The sequence below is a fragment of the Etheostoma cragini genome, chromosome 2, assembly GCF_013103735.1.
Source record: "Etheostoma cragini isolate CJK2018 chromosome 2, CSU_Ecrag_1.0, whole genome shotgun sequence".
Lineage (NCBI taxonomy): Eukaryota > Metazoa > Chordata > Actinopteri > Perciformes > Percidae > Etheostoma > Etheostoma cragini.
Window position 1 is genome coordinate 29554536 of NC_048408.1, and position 8117 is coordinate 29562652.

At 43.6% G+C, this 8117-nt stretch overlaps 1 long non-coding RNA gene across 1 annotated transcript in view; it reads right to left on the reverse strand.

The window, feature by feature from the left end:
• LOC117934653 overlaps positions 1 to 8117 on the reverse strand; it is a 15740-nt gene that overhangs the window by 3779 nt on the left and 3844 nt on the right. Inside the window, exon 2 of the long non-coding RNA XR_004654532.1 lies at positions 6847 to 6852. This is a non-coding gene — a long non-coding RNA (uncharacterized LOC117934653). The remainder of the gene's footprint in view (positions 1 to 6846; positions 6853 to 8117) is intronic.

The window sequence follows — 8117 nt, forward strand, 5'->3', positions numbered from 1 at the left end:
CCTTTGGAAAGCTGGGACCTGACAGTGTCATGGATTGTTCTGTATGCAAATTAATACAAATTTTTACCTTGAATGCCCAAACTTTCCAACCCCGCCCAACCCCGCTGTATTTTCCTCGTATCGTGCAGCCCTAGTTTTTTATTAAATAAACTTGGCACCAAAGTGTCCATAAGATCATATGTAGCCTATATAAAGGGCTGTCAAGTTATTTGAAAATGAAACAAAAAAATCAAATTAATTACATGCTTTGTGTTAAATTAATGTAAACGAATCAGAATTAAAATATTCAAATGGATGTTGGTAGATGAATGAATCAAAGGTTAAGCTCATGAACTTTAAAGGTGAACATTTGGGTCAACTTTTATGTCCCATAATTGTCGTCTCATTATTATTCATGTCTGATATTGTTGGATTTCCTTTGTCTGTTTTATTCTTGTAATGTTTTGTGTCATGCATGGCCATGTTTCTCAGGTGTTGACACTCAGCGGACGGCCCTGCATGTCCACAAACTGTTGATTTCCTAGTTGAACCTGGCGGAGTTGGACTGGATGTTATTTTACAGACTGTGTTTCAGCAGCAGCGGTCCCGTCTACGTCGGCCTGCAGCCAGACTGGGACCAGGATCCCCAAACAAAGCATCCATTCACAGAAAGGTTGGGGGGGGGAGGAGGAGGTGGGGGGGCTGCTATACATTTAGGTAAGCCGGGGTAAATTAATAACAGTATAGAAGAAGTCTAGGGAAAAAGTGAATTTGTCTAGGGGCAGAAAAATCCACGTGGTTGGTTTGAGTGTTACTCTAGTGGTTAAATAAATATGAGCTGATATCTTCTGGGGATCAGACGGAAGTAAATTAGAACTGAATCTGGACTCAGAGAGAGAGAGGAAGAGAGAGAGGGAGAGAGAGAGAGAGAGAGAGAGAGAGAGAGAGAGAGAGAGATAACAAAAGCCGGGGACCAACAAAAGCCCTCGATGCCATGAGGAGAGCGATGCTGCATTCATGTACCCTCGTAAAGTCCCCCTTTCCACGATGAAGGGGCATACTGTACAGACATGGTGACATGCAGCAAATCAAGACACTTAATTGAAATGCAGAGCTCAAATGATAAGACGATTAATCGATTAAATTCCGAGCAATCTCTGAATCCAACATCTCAAATGTGAAGATTGCTCGCTTACCTCTTTAAATCCTTCTAAATTTATTATATTTTGATTTTGGACTATTGATGTGACTATTTAAGTAATAAAAAAACAAAATATTAAAAATGATGTTCTTTTTCTCCCACTATTTTATATAACAAATGTTCAGATGATTTAAAAAGTTTTGTTTCGTGTCAGTAATTTTACTTAAGTAAAGGATCTGCGTACTTGTTCAACCAGTGCCAAGTCACATATCTCACCGCTGGCTCGGTTCGCATGAACCTCATGAACCCCCGTTTTTCCGACAGTCCCTGAACGCAGCAGGAGTCCTCCCAGGCTGAACGTGACGTGCCGACTTGGAGCCGAGCGAGGTTTCCTGGCGGAGCCGCGGAGGGAGCAGGAGCCGAGCGGATCTATCTGTCTGTCCGTGTGTCTGTCTGCCGCCGCAGTCTCTCGTCTGTCTGGGACACACACACACACACACACACACACACACAAACCCCTTCTTTTTTCGGGTTCCACGGTCTGGACTCGGCATCAGCGGCCATGGATACATCGCTGTCCTCCTCCTGTTTTCACCATTGAGGGACGTTACTCCGTTGGATGCTCCAGTGCCCATAGAGGAGGAGGGGGGCATCCTTGTCATTATTCGACTACCAGGTGAAATAATTAGTTTAATATGATATAACGTGTTGTGTGAATTGATTAGGGGATTATGGAGAGGAGGGGTGAGGCGGGGTGGGAGTTCGTCGTTTCGGGGGCACGGTGAGCGGGTTTGTCTCGAGCCCAGAGCGGGTGGGAGCGGAGGTTAGCATCTTAGCTAGCTGCCGTTGGTTGCCGTTGGCTGCCGTTAGCGGGCTGCCGCTGCCGCTGCCGCTGCCACTGCCACTGCCGCTTCGTCGTCATTCGTCAGGCTGGGAGGGATGCGGCGCCGGGATGCTGCTGCAAAAGAGATGGGAGGGCTAGTAATGGTATGGTAACGGTACCGTCCGTCTGGCGTCGGCCCATCTCCGTGATGAACGACACCCTCCAACCTCCTCATTTCTCCCCCGCCCCCCCACTCTCTCCTTCTCCTCTCCCTCCCCTCCCCGGGTCTCCCATCCCTTAAGAAGCACAAGCGCGTCGCTTCTCCGTCCCTAAATACGTACATAAAACTGATAAACCGCGGGGTTGTTTCATCACAAACATTGGAATAACACCACGGCTCCGCCGCCTGTCAGTTAGCCAGTTTGCTATTGCTAACCATCCTCACAGGCCAGCCTGGTTCACACAAACGTCTCCCCCCGACCCGGCCATTTCACACCCTGGGAGCCGGCTATTTCTTTCTTTTTTTATGGCCGCAAACAGCGACTGTATACTCGGCACAAAAGTCACTGCCAGACCATTGATTCGCGTCTCGCCCATTAAAATTAACAGAGCACGCCAGGCGAATATTGTTATGTAACGAGTTAATGACACCGCACGCCCTTGAAACAAAAGCTGTTGTTTTATGTATTTGTTTGGCTGTGGTGTGGTGTGGTGTGGTGCGGTGCAGGACCCAGTCATGGTCAATAAATCACGGCCGGGGGGTGTGGGGTGTTGTGTTGTGGTACCGAGGCCCGCAGCTCTCAACCGGCTTTTGAAATTTACAACGGCTGCTCCTGGCGGCCATTGTTTTTGTTGTCATTATAGGGCTCGCGTTTGTTTCCCAGCCTGATGGCGTGCGCTGTGCATTGGTGAAACATGGTCCGGTCTGCCGTCCACCGGCCACCACATCCTCATCACCTGGGTACTCTTTTTAGCTTGAAATGTCAAATTATCATTGACACAGTCGGTAAATGTACCGGGTTGTTACCCGTAGTGTGTTCAATTGTACAGAAAAGACTAGCTTGAGGAAATGGGGAAATGCTCTGTGGGGGGGAAAAAGTCAATTTAACTGCGAATTTGTTGGAAAAATACCCTTATTTTTTTAAATAAACGTCCTGTAAAATACTACTAAGAGTGGGAGTGGTTATCACATATAATGGTAAAATGTTATAGGCATTTCTCTGATTTAATTAGCCTATATTTAACTTTGTTGTCGAGACATCTAAATGCAGTTTAGCATCTAACCAGAAGTGCAGAGTAATGTTTAGATGTCGAGGGGTTATTTAAAGAGTACATATAACAGACAGTAAGGGGAGGATATGAATATGCTAAAGTATAATCAGAATGGACAGTTGAACATGTGCAGCAGTGACAGTAGGCGTGTGATATATCATTTATGAATCATCGTGGTATTAGTGAGGCTGACAAGGAAAACATTTCCTCTTAAAGTCATATGGGCAGGGCGTTTTACAGAACTTCATACATGTAGTTCAAAGAGACCTATATTTAGGGAATAGAAATGCATTATAACATAAAAACAATGTATGTAGGCGGTTTGTTGCTGTATTTTGTTCACTTTATCAGGAAGTAGCGCTGTTTGAATATGATATTGTTCATTGACTTTTAGCAGAATCATACAGTGACGATTTCATCTTCACGTGTTATCGTTCATCTGTATATTTCCAAAAAGCTATTATGATATATATCCTTATTTAAAATCTCTTAACAAGTATGTGATGCTGATTTCAGAAGTATTGCCCAGCTCTAATAGGGAGAGTTTTAAAGTTTTAGAGCATAACGTTTTGATTAGTAAATGTCACATTCAAGTCATTTCCAAATCAGTCATACATCTAATCAGCTCCACACAACCTTCTCTGTATTTCTCAGTAAGTCTATGTTCAGCAGATTGTGTTATCCAGGGACATTTCTGAGATAATGACCTCTTCTGAAGAGTCCATCATGTTTAGTTTTTCCTCCGTGTCCTCCTTGGCTACTAGCATCAAGGAGGGGTGAGGGTGCGATCACTGAAGGCTTGTATCATGTGGCTGCGCCAACTGTTGTTGTCAATTGGGGGGGGGGGTTCAGAATCTTGGACATAGGTCCTCATTTACAAGTGACACATCCAGTCTTTCCTGCCGCAGAGTTCACTGGTGCTAGGCTAGCGCAAGACAACGCTATCTACTAGCCTGCCATTAAAAACAGTCTGACCCACTCCATGGTACACCAAAGGCAAATAAATCCTAACGACAGACCATCGATGGAAATGTCTGTTGAGAGAATAATGTTAGAAATAACAATACCCTTACATCGCATCGCAGTAATTATACTTTGTTCCCTGTTGGTAGTTGGTAGCACAGACTACAGCAGCGGCGGAGTGATATCACCTTGGCTACCGTGGAAGGAATTGCGCCGCTGCTGACAAACTAGTCCCTAAAAAATGTAATGTGATCATCGAGATGCATGGGTAGTTTTATTTCTAAAAAACGGTCTGACGGCAAAACCCACCCTGCCACCTTAACTGCGGGAAACCCTCAACATTATGGAAAGGATTTGTAACGAGGTCGTCCTTTCTTTTTAAGAGTAAGATGCTTTTTTTAAACATGACAACATCCGCAAAACTGCGTTGGCTAAACCCACCAGACTCCATGTAAATAAACAGTCATTTTAGCGTCGTAGAATACACTTCATTCATATTCGAAAGAAACAAAATAAAACAGATAGCTTAAAGAAATGGCACTTACCCACTGCTAGTACTGACTTGACTCGGCCGCTGTGCCCCGTCCTCCTTTTTCCGTTTAGTAGATTTAGTAGTAGAGTGTGGCGGGTTGTCATAGTGACGTTGCTGGAAACTGCTGTGTCCTAACACAACACGACAGAACGTCAAAAAAATGGCGGGCTTGTTCAGGACACCCGCTGTCACTACCCGATGTGAGTCAAGTGCAGATTTGAGTCGCTTTGCAACAAGTAGCCTACAAGATGCTAACGAGAGACCTCTGTAAAGTTAACTTTAGTAAAAATGGACCTACTTAGCCAAGTTGGTTCACTGCTAGCTTAGCTGCAAGTTAGCATCAAACACAACAAAGGCTGTCAGTTGAATGGTGTTTTGAGCTAACGTTTAACTGCAAGCTAGCAATCAAATACAACAAAGGGTGTCAGTTGAATGGTGTTTTGAGCTAACGTTTAGCTACAAGCTAGCAATCAAAAACAACCAAGGCTGTCAGTTGAATGGTGTTGTGAGCTAACGTTTAGCTACAAGCTAGTAATCAAATACAACAAAGGCTGTCAGTTGAATGGTGTTTTAAGCTAACGTTTAGCTACAAGCTAGTAATCAAATACAACAAAGGGTGTCAGTTGAATGGTGTTTTGAGCTAACGTTTAGCTACAAGCTAGTAATCAAATACAACTAAGGCTGTTACTTGAATGGCATTTTGAGCTAACGTTAGCAATCAAACAATCATAGCTAGCTACATCGTTTTGGAAATGATTCCCATCTTCTGTTATTGTTTGTAATGAGAAAATTTATTGTTTCATAGATTTCACCAATTTCAGTATGATAGTTATGCCGTAAACCGTTTAATCTGAGCATGCACGACTCAAATCTGCACTCGACTCACATCGGGTAGTGACATCCCCAGTCCGTCGCTAGCTATGATGATGCAGTGATTAGTGGCGATTCTCTCCGACCAATTAGCAGTCTGCAGGTTTACACGTCACCTTTTGGTAACGCCTCGTAAAGTACCTGTTGGCAGGTACCAGGCCTGCACGATTAAGGGTTATAAAATCTGCTGTCTTGGTTCACACGATTACATTTTTAAATAGGTTTATTTTTAATGACTTTGTTTCTCAGTTAAGTTTACGAGCCAACTGCATCACGAACACTACTACTTTCTTGTGATTTTTTGAAACAGACTGTATAAAATAGGCTTTAATAGGCTGTGATGCTCTCGCTTCTCTTCATTGAAGCCTCTGTCTCTACAGGCCTGTGGTGATGCACAACGTGCTACAGGCGCCAAAACAAATCTATGTCTGGTACTGTCACTGTGTTTTGTTTTGTCATGGTTCACGATTCCCCCCCCCCCCCCCCCCCCCCCCCCCCCCCCCCAAATCGTGCTGGCCTAGTAGGTACCAGGGACTTTTTTCATAATTAATGTCATAACCAAAAAAAAGGCGAGGCGAGCAGCCCTATGTGTCATCATTTCCGTGTCTGACAGCCATGCATTGGGAAAGAAAACTACCAAAAAAGAAGGAGTTCAAGTTGAAACGTCAGAAGTTATAGGATGATGCACTTAAGACAAGATACATCTTATTTATTCCGAGGGAAATCGCCGCACAGCAGTCGCAATAAAAAAACAGAAAATTGTGTACATTTTAGTTTTTGCACCTTGTTGATAATCTTTCATCGTTTACATTTTGTTTCTGCCTATTTGTGATATGTATTTTTGTTTGAATATGTTGTGCCACACATCCCCTTTAACCCGTTTGTGCCGGATGCTTCGCGACAACACATACCGCCGGTTACTGCGTTGTGCAACTCTGAACCTCCTGCCGGCTGCTGCGTGGCGCAGCGTTCTGTATTCGTCGGTCTTTTCATGACGCGTGCAGCAGAGAACGCACTGTCATTGGTTCAAATACACAAGAGGCGGGTCTTGTTGGCTAATTAAAGCCACGTGAGCACCAAAATGTACCGTAGTTTGCTGAAAATCCTGTCAATCAACCAGATATACATGTGCGTTTGTTTATGAATTTTTGAGAGACGAGTGAGAAAATGTCTCCGACAGAGGAGGAGTTTGACAGCGAGGGCGGTGACGTTGAGGTGGAAGATAGTGAGGAGTTTGGGAGGGAGGATGTCTTCATCATAATCTACCACTTCCTCTCAAAACATCTCTCAAAAATTCATAAACAAACGCACATGTATGTCTGGTTGATTGACATGATTTTCAGCAAACACATGGCTTTAAATAGCCAACAAGACCCGCCTCCTGTGTATTTGAACCAATGACAGCAACGCAGCAGCCGGCAGGAGTTTCAGAGTTGCGCAACCCAGCAACCGGCGGTAGATGGGTCGTTGGTCAGATGCGTATTGGATCGTCTTATAAAGGAGAGATGCACAGCCCTGATTGATTGATTGATTGATTGATTGATTAATTAAATGTTTAAGTGGCCCATTGTTTTGTTGTTGTCTTTTTTACACGTTGTGGTATTAAGTATCGTGTGCTTCTGCTGGTATCGGTACCGACTACTAGATTTATGGTATGGACATCCGTTGTATTTGTTTTGTTATCGAGCAGCTCTGGAGTCTCCACGCGAATTCAGGAGTCATTTGGTTGTAAGATGTGATCTCTCATCCCCCATACGTGAACTGTGTGTGATCTTAATAAGGTTTTATGATTGCGGTACTGTGTGGACATGAGAGCTGCAGCTGCTGTAAAACGGGTGTGTTCAAAGTCCAGATGTTGCGGTCAATGTCTGTCTGTCGTTCACCCGGCGGTCTCTGCTGCGCGTCCGCCGACATTCAGGTAGTGATAACAGATGGGAGAAAGGGGGGACACACAGTAAAGGTCAGGTGTAGGGAATCCCCCATGAGCGTAGTTTATAATGGAAGTTGTTTCTCCATCTCTGCATCTTCCGAGTACTGATCAGCGGGTCAGTTTCACAAAAGCAATCTGCAAGCATTGCTAACATGCAGGTCTCAAACTGTGCCAGTGTTACATTTCAGAGATGATAGCAGATTGCAAATTTAGTTACATAGGGCGGCTCGATTGTGGAACAAAATCCAAATGTAACTGTAGCATGCATCCCACTACCACATTCATATTTAAACGCAACAAATTATATATTTAGCTACAAAAAGCCTGGAAGTTAGAACGGAAGTACGTAGATGAGATGGGGACGATACACATATAAATATATATATATATATATCTATATATATATAGATGGATGGATGGATACATATCTTGATATACAGTACAGGCCAACGTTTGGTTACACCTTCTTATTCAAAGTGTTTTCTTTATTTTCATTTACATTGTAGATTCTCACTGAAGGCATCAATCCTATGAACGAACATATATATAATATTTATGCATATATATATATATGTATGTATGTATGTATGTGTGTGTGTGTGTATAT